The sequence below is a fragment of the Rattus norvegicus genome, chromosome 7 (genome assembly GCF_036323735.1).
Source record: "Rattus norvegicus strain BN/NHsdMcwi chromosome 7, GRCr8, whole genome shotgun sequence".
Lineage (NCBI taxonomy): Eukaryota > Metazoa > Chordata > Mammalia > Rodentia > Muridae > Rattus > Rattus norvegicus.
Window position 1 is genome coordinate 5426065 of NC_086025.1, and position 11203 is coordinate 5437267.

The window sequence follows — 11203 nt, forward strand, 5'->3', positions numbered from 1 at the left end:
GCATTTCATAATATTAAGTTTATTTTAGTTTTTGAAGATTTTCTTGTTAGAATTTTCTTGTTAGTCTTTAAATCATTAGTTTTATGGTTTACTGAGAATATAAAAATCTCTTATGGCATTTCATTTTGAAATTTTGAAATATCAAAATTTTGAAATTCTGAAATATCTCACACCTGGAAAATCCATTGGGATAAAATATGGAAATGATCCACAGGTGAACATCAATGATACCAAGGAGTTATATTTCAAATGACTGAAATACCTCCTGTAAATCTGTACAGGCAAAGAAACATGCTGGATAGGCAGAGTATTTGCACGTGGGATAAAGTCTAAAACAATATTTTAAAATATTTGTACACTGTTCAAACTTATAAAAAGTAGAATTTTCTAGGATAAAAAACAACTTATAAAATTAGTTTTTGAGTTTGTTCTTTTTGTTGTTGATGATGACATTGTTGACACTGTTTTTGTTTTCTTTTGTAGACTTCATAGAGCAAGAAAAAAAAAAACATGAAAAACCAGTCAGTAGAAATTGTGTTCATTTTACTTGGACTGACAGATGACTCTCAGCTTCAAATTCTGATCTTCCTGTTTATGTTTTTCAATTACATCTTGAGCCTGATGGGCAACTTAGTAATTATCTTCCTCACCCTGCTGGATCTTCGCCTCAAGACTCCAATGTACTTCTTTCTCCGGAATTTCTCCTTCTTGGAAATTGCATTCACAACTGCCTGTATTCCACGATTCCTGATGAGCATTTTCACTGGAGACAAAACAATTATCTACAATGCTTGTGTAGCTCAATTATTCTTCTTTTTTCTACTACTTATCACAGAGTTCTACCTCCTGGCTGCCATGTCCTATGATCGCTATGTAGCCATCTGCAGACCACTGCACTACCCCATCATCATGAACAGCAAAGTCTGCTACCTACTTGTCCTCAGCTCCTGGGTGACTGGGTTTTTATCTATCTTTCCCCCTTTAATATTGGGACTCAAACTGGAATTCTGTGCCTCCAAAACTGTAGATCACTTTCTGTGTGACACTTCTGTCCTGCAGTTGTCTTGCACAGACACACGTATCATAGAATGGATCGCTTTTGTTGTAGCTATAATGACACTCATCATCACCTTGATCTTAGTGATTCTCTCCTACACACTCATCCTCAAAACGATCCTAAAGTTTCCTTCAGCTCAGCAACGGAGAAAGGCTTTTTCCACCTGTTCCTCACACATGGTTGTTGTCTCTATTACTTATGGGAGTTGTATTTTCATGTATATAAAAACATCAGCCAAAGAGAGGGTGACTTTAAATAAAGGAGTAGCTGTGCTCAATACCTCTGTTGCCCCTTTGCTAAACCCTTTTATTTACACCCTAAGGAATCAGCAGGTGAAGGATGCTTTAAATCAGGTGATTCACAGATTATGTTATTCTCAAAGAGTGAGTTAAGATCCCAACAAAGGGCAGAGAGAACCTCACCTGTAGAGATCATAAGCAGAGGTTAGGCACAGCCACCAATTGAGGGATGGAGCTATCTAACCATCTCAAACATATTAAAACAGAATTGCTCTTATCATAAGGAAATTCAGGGACAAAGTATGGAGCAAAGACTGAGGGAAAGGCCATCCAGACACTTCCCCAAGTAGAGATCTATCCCAAATGAAGACATCAAACCCAGATGCTATTGTTGATTCCAAGAAGTGCTTGCTGACAGAAGCCTGGTATAGCTCTCCATTAAGACGCTGTGCCAAAAACTGACCAACACAGATGCAGATGCTCGCAGCCAACCAATGGACTGGGTAGAGGACCCCAGTGGAAGAGTTTGGGAAACGACTGAAGGACCTGAAGTGGTTTGCAACCCCATAAGAAAAACAACATTACCAACCAAGCAGACCCCAAAAGCTTCCAGGGGCTAAACCACAAAACCAAATTGTACACATGGAGGTACCCATGGTTTCAGGTGCATATGTAGCAGAGGATTACCTTATCTGGACCATTGGGTGGGGAGCCTTTTGGTCCTGTGTAGACTCGATGACCCAGTGTAGGGGAATGTTAGAGTGCTGAAATGGGAGAGGGTGGGTAGCTCTGGGAGTACCCTAATAGAAGCAGGGGGGATTTGGGAGGGAACAGAGGATTTAACTTAGACAGGTGATAGCATTTGAAATGTAGATAAATAAAATAACCAATAAGATAAAATAAAAGATTAAAAAAGGGGGAAAAAGCAAGCATAAAAAGCATGCTGTTGGGACATGACTAAACAATGAAAATCAATGCATGTATATATATATATATATATATATATATATATATATATATATATATATATATTCCTGATGGTCCATGTTATTTCTCTCCTTTACTACCTAAATCATAGGGAGTCTTCAAATTGATCTATGTTGATCTTTCTGAATCGATCTTATGAATCACTAGAAGCAAAATGCTCCTTCAGTCCATATTATATAATTTTATCTTTGCTCTGAAATTTCTCTTCTCATGATACATTTATTTACTAAATGTATTGTAAAGTAAATGCTAAAAGTTCTGAACTAATTACATGTCATTATTAATTGCTAGGTATTTTATTTTCAGCTTAATATTTTGCATTGCTAAAAATAGAGATAATCACAGAGCATAAAATTAATCTGATGAATACTGTCATGGAAAGTAGGAAATTTGAGTCAATTTAAAGATAAAATTGGTCTTCTAGAAGGAAGTGTGCTTAGGATGAATTTGTAAATGAATGATGGAAATAAAGATTGAAGAGCCCTTTGAGGAGAAGCCTATTTTTCTTTTATTTCCCCTGGATATAAATATAAATATGAACAACACAACCTTTGGGACACACAATTTTTATCCATTTTTTAAAATCCCCTCACAAAGTCATATCCTTTATTACAACATTCTCATATACTCACATAACTACTTGATTTTTCTAAAATTCTCCTCACACCTTTTCAACTCCTTCCCCAGTTCCATTCTTTCCTATAGGTGGTGTCCCTTACTTTCAAGACTCAAGTTCTCTAAAACCCTTTCCTTCTTAGCTCCCTTTAGTTCTCTTACTACTTCTGACTCCTTTAACACCTTCCAGTCTATTTGCAACTAAATCGACTATCCATCAGTGATTTTTTTCAACTGACTTATAGAAATCTGCCTCTCCTGCCCACACAATTGGGATCTCATGCTTTTTGTATGACTTGAATGATCTTTTGTTTTGTTATTTGGTCTTATTGATATTCTCTCCCTCTCCCCCTTTTTTGAGTGACAGGACATAAAGTCCCGTGTTTAGGGAGTTGAGAAGGAGCTGAGAGGAGCTGGAAAGGAAAAAGAACACAATCAAATCACTACATTTGGCAAGATTTTAATTAAAAATAAAATTTCTAATTTTAAAAATTACATATTCCCTTTATATATGGATTTCCAGACTGCAAATAATTTTGAGGTCTCCCAAGGTCTAATCTGTTCCCTGTACTGATTTGATAAAGAAGCCTATCTGGGCAAAGGGTAGGGTTTGGGATAGCTGTAGAGGTAAGTTTTGTGTTATGTTTAGCAGCCGGGTTTGTGTTTGGTATTGGGTTTTACATAGGGGTTGTGGTCATATTCTGGGTTAGAGTATAGGTTGAGTTCACAGAACAGAAAAGTGCAAGTGTAAGGTTAACTTTAAGGGTAAGGTAAGAGTCTGGCTCAGGTTTATATCTAGGTTTAGGTTTATGGTTAGGGTTTGGATTAATGTTAGCTTAGGAATAACATCTCTCTCTACCAGCTTTTATTTCTTTTTGATAATATGTAAATATAACGTCTATTATCCTGATGTAACTGTTATCTCAGTCTTACTGATGAAAAAGCTTACTCTTTTTAGTTTTTTTTTCTGAACTCTGACTAGTTCAACTTAACTCTTCTAGTTCAAATGAACGGCATATCTAAAAACTCTTGGATAAAAAGTAGCAAACACACTCAGGAAGAGAAGAAGGGAAGAAATAGTCAAACACAGTGCTTAATTCATTGAAATAGAAACACAGCCCAGCTCCAGGCCCTGGTGGCCTCCACAGCTGCTGCAGCAGTAGTGGCCCCAGGATGGTGGGCGCTGCTGACCCCCAGCCCTGGCCTTTGACCCCTGACCTGAGTTCCAGCCCTGATCCCTGGGCTGGACGTCCCCCTGGCTGCACACACTCACCTAGGACCAGGCCAGGATGCTGAGCACCAAGCTCCAAAGTTTGGAGAACCTTTTGCACAGACCCATAAAAAGAAGGACTGTTAGAAAGCAGTGACCCCAGCTCAGCAGAGCAGCAGGAAACACATTCAGTCATTACTTTATTCCATCTCTAGCAGGGAAGAGGTACACACAGGTCAGCTCTGCTGAGGCCCCTCTGAGGTCCCTGGCTGATCACTTGGAGTCTGTAATTGTGGAGGCCACTTAGGAGCATTTAGTTCTCTTACTAGATGACTTCTCTTACTCAAACACAGGCATGAGCTCTGTTGAAGATGTACTGGACACCAGAACAGGCCCAATTCCTCCACCAGTAGCCAGAGCAGCTCCTGGATGTCTCCTCCACCATCCTTTCGCTGCCTCACAAGTTGGAGGTGCCTCCAGGGTGTCCCCAGCACTGCCACTATGCTTGGGCATAGGACGACATTTCTGCCCTCACAGCTTCCAACCTCCTCAAGCTATACAGGGAGAAATACACTGGGGTCCTGGACTCGCCCTAAGAGCACGCGGGCCTGGGCAGCTATGGTGATGGTGCCAAAGGGGACCCTGAGCCCTGGAGCAGGCTTGAGACACATTATCCTCTAGCCTCACTCCAGGACCGCCTGCTGGGGGCCAAGCTGGCCGGCGCAGGTGGCTATGCCATCCTCGGGGGCTCCCGGGTGGTTGCAGGAAACTTAGCCAGGCCTCTTTACAGGAGCAACGTGTGCGGGGGCGGGGGTGCCAACGTGTGCTGTTGGCAGCCACCGAGTATGGGGCAGACTACCAAGGCGGGGAGTCCGACTAATGTGCACAGACAAACGCAGCACTCTCCCTGCCGACCATGGCCACGCACTTTCAGCCAGCACCGCCGACCGGCTATGGGCCCTCTGCACCACTCTACAACCACAGGCATGAATGTGGTCTGACCACAAGTCTGGCTGGGCACAATATTGACTACTAGGAGCCAGGCCACCTGTGACAAGGCAGACCAGTGCCCTGGAAAGGGTTCTGAGTCTCTGTGTGGGGATGTCTACTTGTCCCCGAGGAGTGCTGGGTCTAGGTAGACCTGGAGGGCAAGGCATGGAGGGAACTGGGTGTTTTCCTGTGATGCTGGTCCAGAGCCCTTCTCTGCAAACCACATCCCTCCTGCTCCTTCTCTTGACAAGGCTTCACCTCCTTGGCCCCTCATGCCATTTCACAATCTTTGGTGCAAGAAGGGACCCCCCCCCGCATCTTTGTCCCATTAGCCTCCCTGCTTGCCCCTTCAGTTCCTAGGTCCCTTCACCTTCTGGATGCTGAGGATGCCAGGAGAGACATGGCAGGGGCAGGTGCTGAGGGCAGATGTGAGCAGAGGAGGGTGAACAGGGGAGCTGCTGTGTCCCTTTCATGTTTTTTTTTTCTCTCCAAGCTGCTCTCTGGAGCCAGTCAGTACAGAACTTGATGCCTCAAAGCAAGTGGCCCCGAGTGATGCTGCAGATGACCCTCCATGGGGCATACAGTAGGGGAGTTCTCTCAGGTCTGGGGATGGGGGTGGGGATATCAGGGCAGGGAAGTGAGATTGAGAACCCAGCTGTTCTTTCAGGCAGCCGCACCACAAGGGTGCTGGATAGGAGTTCATGGAACAATACCTAGGGTCCCCATAATTGCTTTGCTGGGCTCTTTCTGTTTCCAGGTTTGGAAGCTTTGCACAAGAAGACAGCACCCAGGGGCAGCACCTACCTCATGAACATGGGGCAGGATGGCATGGCAGGTCGAGCCCTAGCAATGTTGGGAGGCATATCAAAGAATCCAGGGATAGAGCACAGAGGAAGGCACACTGGCCCTCCACTCACTCTGCTAACATTGTGTTGGGATCTCCTCTCAGTTGTAGCACATTTCTACCTCATTTTGCTGTATGTTGTACATGGACGTATTTATCTCCTGTCTGATGACGCTCTGCAGGTGTGGTCTGTCTACCACAGTCAGAAGATTGTATTTTAAAAGAAAATATTACACAGTATTAAAGGTTTAAAAAAATAGAAACACAGAGAAAGATAAAAAGAATCAAGAAAACCAAGAACTGGTTCTTTGAAAAACTCAATAAGATAGAGAAACCTTTAGACAAACTAAATGGCACAGCGAGTGTATCCAAAGTAACAAAATCAGTAATGAAAAGTGAAAAATAGCTGCAGAAAATGAGGAAATTCAAAAAATCATGTCTCACTAGAAAAGCTTATACTTAACAGAACTGGGAAATCTATGAAAAGTGTGAAATTATAGACAGATACCATGTACAAAGTTAAGTTCAGTTAAACTATCTACCCAGTTCCATAACTAAATAGTCTTTATAACCCTCCCAACAAAATAGCCCCACACATATGAGGGCTCTAAGTCCCTAATCTGGAAGGAGAATGTACAACCATTTTTGAAGATTTAAAGACAGACTATTCGGATCCAATCATAAAACTTCTATATGTCTCCAAACATTTTCATCCATAACATCATGAAAGAAATGTCCTGCAAAATGTGTGTAACCACTCACTATAGGGATATGCAATCACTGTACAAGTTAATGAACCCTGCAGCATCAGGCTGGCCTACTTGTCTAAGAGCTGTGGATGCTACCACAATTAGACTCATATAACACCATGCAGTTGAGGCTCTCCTCAAAGGAACACCAGACCCTTGGATTTTTATTGCATGAGTGAGACAGTAGCAGGTTCTATTCCTGAGGCATCCTGGAGTCTGGATTGAAAAACCCACTGCCATCAACCTGCTAGGCTGAACATTCATAGTTAAAACTGGTTAATTAAAGGTAATGATACATGTATAGGTGGGAAATTCATTGTGCATGGGGACTCCGGAGTTCTGGTCATGTGCAAATAAAGAAAAGGACATTATATTATTCAGTGCAAAACTCTCATTAGTGTCCAAAAAAGGGTGCATAGGCCTCCTACTTACCTTGAGCCTGTCGTACCACATACATGGAGGGATTCATCTGTATAGTTTTAGGTTTGAAATACCTCCTTCATTGTTTTTCAGGTTCACAGGTAAGCAATTGGCCAAAATCTCTAACCAATTCTTTTTCATTATCCAGGCCCTCTAGTTCTCCATAGAGGCTATTCATTGAACTATCTCAGAGATCCATTAGACTTCTGACTTCCCCAACCTCCTACCAGTTCCCATTTTGAGCCTTGCCATTGTGATACTACCTGCTCAAGGGGGTAGCCAAAGGTAATGAAATACATTTGGAAAGGATTTACATGATTTTTCCACTCTTACACCTGTGTCAGTAGGTAGCATTTTACCATGGCTTCTGCAGACCCTTGTCAAGAAGGCAGAAGCCCCAGATGACAGTGTCTAAGGGACTCTGTCAGGCACTTAAGAACACATGAAAAATGAGGTTTCACTAGATCTGAGACTTTTTCATTCCCTATCTATCCTTGTTAGTTTTAGCTATATTATGAATACAGGATTATGGTCCAACTCCCAACTACTAGGGCCTAAATCTGGGAATTCAGGTATTGGAGAAGCGATATTGATGAGACCACAGAGCAACACATAACAGTGCCTGTTGAACTTTACTCACTGATGTCTACTTTAATTTTCTAGTTGTATGGGAGATTATGAGGATGTTGTACTTTAACTTTTTATTTACTTATGCAAAGATAAGTTTATTAATATAAAAGAAAGACAATGAAACTGGGGAAAAACATACAGGACAGAAAGAAAAATGGTATCTGTTGGGTTTGGCTGCTCATTTATAATCTCAACAGTTGGCCTGACTGAGTTCCAGGCAGCCTTCCTTAGCTCCATAGCAAATTCCAGCACAGCATTTGCTAAAAACTAAAACCCAAGCCAACTAAACAAAAGCCATTGGATACAAACAAAATGACAAACATTTTCTTGAATAACTAGGATAATTACCATTATTTAGTTTGGTTCCAAATATGGCCAAATGTACTACATGAACTAACATCAAGAAGCACTGTACTTTACTTTAGTTAGTGCCAAAAGAATTTTTGAGTTTCCCTAATAAAGGGGCCTTTTTATAACCATTGTAACTTTGTTTTTTTTGCAAGCACACTCCATGTTGATACCCAGGTCACTGGCTTCACATACAACTTCTACTGACAGGAAAAGTTAAAAGCAACACCAGGTACCTGTATACCTTTATATACTTGTAATTTCGCCCATTTTCCCTGCTTTGATAAATATAAAAGCTTTATTACAAAAAATAAAGCAAAAATGTTGAAACCTATCTACTATAACCTAGAAATTAGATCAGCCTATACCCAGCTTCCAAAGTCAATATAAAAAGGCGCCAGGCCTTAACTTAATCCTCGTTCTGACTATATTATTTCTATAATTCTCCTTCTCAAGATACACCAACTTCCAGTCAGTGTCTCCAATAATTTGTAGTCCAACACTGACTCCAGGGGAGGCAAACCTGTCCTTTCAATGTCAAGCTCATTGAGGACAGTGGCCACCTCCTGAACCAGTCCATAGTACTTACATTTCTAGCTTTTCAAAAAAGGTCCAGAGGGGAAAGCACTACTTTCTCCTCTCCCCTCCTTGGTGTAGCACTCTTTTCTTCTTGCCACCTAAAGCAGTGAGCTTCTTTCCTCCCAAGCCTCCTTTCTTTTTCTCTCCCTGACCTGGCAGGCTGCCCTTTCTTTTGCCCAACGGTCCTTGCTGAACTCTTTTTCCTCTTGCCTTCTGCCTCATTATCCTCTTGGCAAATGCCTCTTGGTCCTCTTCCCATCTGCTTGTTGGTGGCCCTGGTAACCTACAGAGGAGGTTTCGTGCTGTTCACGACTTGAAATAGCTTCAGTTGGTTCTTTTTCTTGGTTGTAAAATCTTCAAAGAGGGTCTGAAACTTCCTTTGCTTGCCAGAGCCCCAGGGGGCATTCTCCTTGGGGAAGCGTTCCCGAAAGCATCCCAGGGAAGCAGTGGAGACCTTGGCCACTTGCATGGTGTGGCCTAGGTCCTCCTTACTCTGGTGTCCCATGGATGCAGGCTGGCTGAGCTGGGCATCTGCATCTTGTGCACATGGACCAGGTTCTGCAGATGGTTCAGCTCGTTCTTGGCCATGAGTTCCCTATTGGCCTGAATTCTCTTGGTGAACTGGTCTTCCATGGGGTCAGCGCTCCCAGGCACCTCAATCAGCCACTCCTTAGTATCATCCTGGACGAGCTTGTAGCCACAACAGCTTTGCCACTGGCTACTCACCTTGTCACACAGGATATTCTTCCTCTTTTTGGGACTGATGCCCTTAAGGCACTCAAACTGCTGAAAGTGGGTGAGCAGCAGTGGCTGGTGCAAGGGCTTCTCCTGGGGCAGGTGTGTGGCTGGCTGCTGCAAGCGTTCTACCACTGCCTCATCTCACCCTATGTCATGAGCTGCCACTGCTGTTTCATGAGAAGTTGCATGTTTTCCCACACCAGGGCCCCAGCTAGTCCTCTCTCTAGGGCCTGGCCTGTAGCAGCATCATTGGAGGGTGCTGTCTGAAGCCAGGAGGTTGTCCAGTTCAAACTCCAACTCTAGCTCACTGTGAACCAGGATGTATTGCAGCTTCTCTGCTTCCTCCTACTTGGACTTGGCCAGCAGCTCCTCCACACTCTGCCCCTCCATGGTTCTTGCTTGAGGATCGGTTCTCTCACCTTTGAGGACTTTAACTCTTAAGAATGGACAGAAAGTTTACAATTTGATGTTTGCCCTATACCTGAGGACCGATGTTGCCAGAGCAATGGAGTTTTCATTGCCCAAAATGGGAGTGTAAGTCAGAGATTTCATGAAAACACATGGGTGAATATATTGAACCCATGCCCCTCTCAAGTCATAATCAATGAAATAATATACTGCAACTTGCATACATTTAAAGGTGTAGGAACACAATATTGGACTCTGGGAAACAGCAAAAACTGTGGAAATTGGGGTATATGTCACATTTCAGGGAGAAGAATCTTCCTCATCTAAGGTCTTTAGATCTTTGGGTGTTAACAAAGATTTTCTACCCATATCAAGGAATTAACCAATCCTCCTTATCCTCAGCAACAGAATTGTAATGAAACAGTGAGAATGCCCCTGCTCTGGAAGGAGAAATGTGCAAATGGGTGTTCCCAAGCACAAAAGTGAGTCACTGGAAAAGGCAGTCCAGAAACTGGTCCGTCTGGGTACAGGTAGATAGCAAGTAGGCTATGGCATTTCCCAGTGACATCAATGGTAGTGTCTTCCCTGGAAATTCTCTTGTATCCAGGAGAACCCTAGAATATTCTGTGATGTCACCAGTGTTATAGTGACACTAACTGCCTGTGTGCTATCCCTTCAGAGCCTAATGAGATCAGATGCAGGCATGTTCTCCAGGCTACTCAGTCTATTTCAGAGGGAGAATCATATACATGCAGAGACCAGACCAAGGCAGAATGAAGCCAGACTATCACATTGGAGAACAAGGCAAAGGAAATGGTCCTGGGGAAGGCTCAATGAGTACTGGGCAGGGATAGGGGAGCTTCTTGGAGGAGGTTGACTTGAGCTGGTCCTTCCAGGAGTAGGACCTATGATTTGGAGCCTCAGTTTTCCTCAATGGCCTACTCTGACTCAATAATTTCTGATCAGGAATTTGACAGAGAGCCAAGAATTTATATATGTCAAGGGGCTCTCCTTGGATCTCTTTAACATCATGGGGAGTATCAAAGAATACCAGGATGAGTCTCTGTAAGAATAACAAAATGTCCATTTCAGGATAGGCTGTTGAAGCACTTCATTCTCAGCAGGGTCCTGTAGGTTACGGGGGGTAATTGATGCCAAGACGGATACTCTTCTGGTCATATATCAAGGTCTCAGTTACTTTGTACTTGAACACACATGATTAGGGATTCAAGAGGTTAAACAGTTTGGACTCAAGCACTTACCTGCCTCACATCACACATTAGCTGAGAATGTCCTCCAATTCTACTTGTGTGGGCCAGCTTTTACATTCTAGTGCCAGGGTGATGGCATTAGGAAGTGTGGTATATGTCTATGGTGGCATATGTCATC

At 42.9% G+C, this 11203-nt stretch overlaps 2 pseudogenes; one reads left to right on the forward strand and one right to left on the reverse strand.

Annotated features, from left to right (window-relative positions):
• On the forward strand, positions 511-1446 carry Or6c213e-ps1 (olfactory receptor family 6 subfamily C member 213E, pseudogene 1; annotated as a pseudogene).
• Rrs1-ps11 (ribosome biogenesis regulator 1 homolog, pseudogene 11) lies at positions 8136-10343 on the reverse strand (annotated as a pseudogene).
• Between the last annotated feature and the right edge of the window lie 860 nt (positions 10344-11203).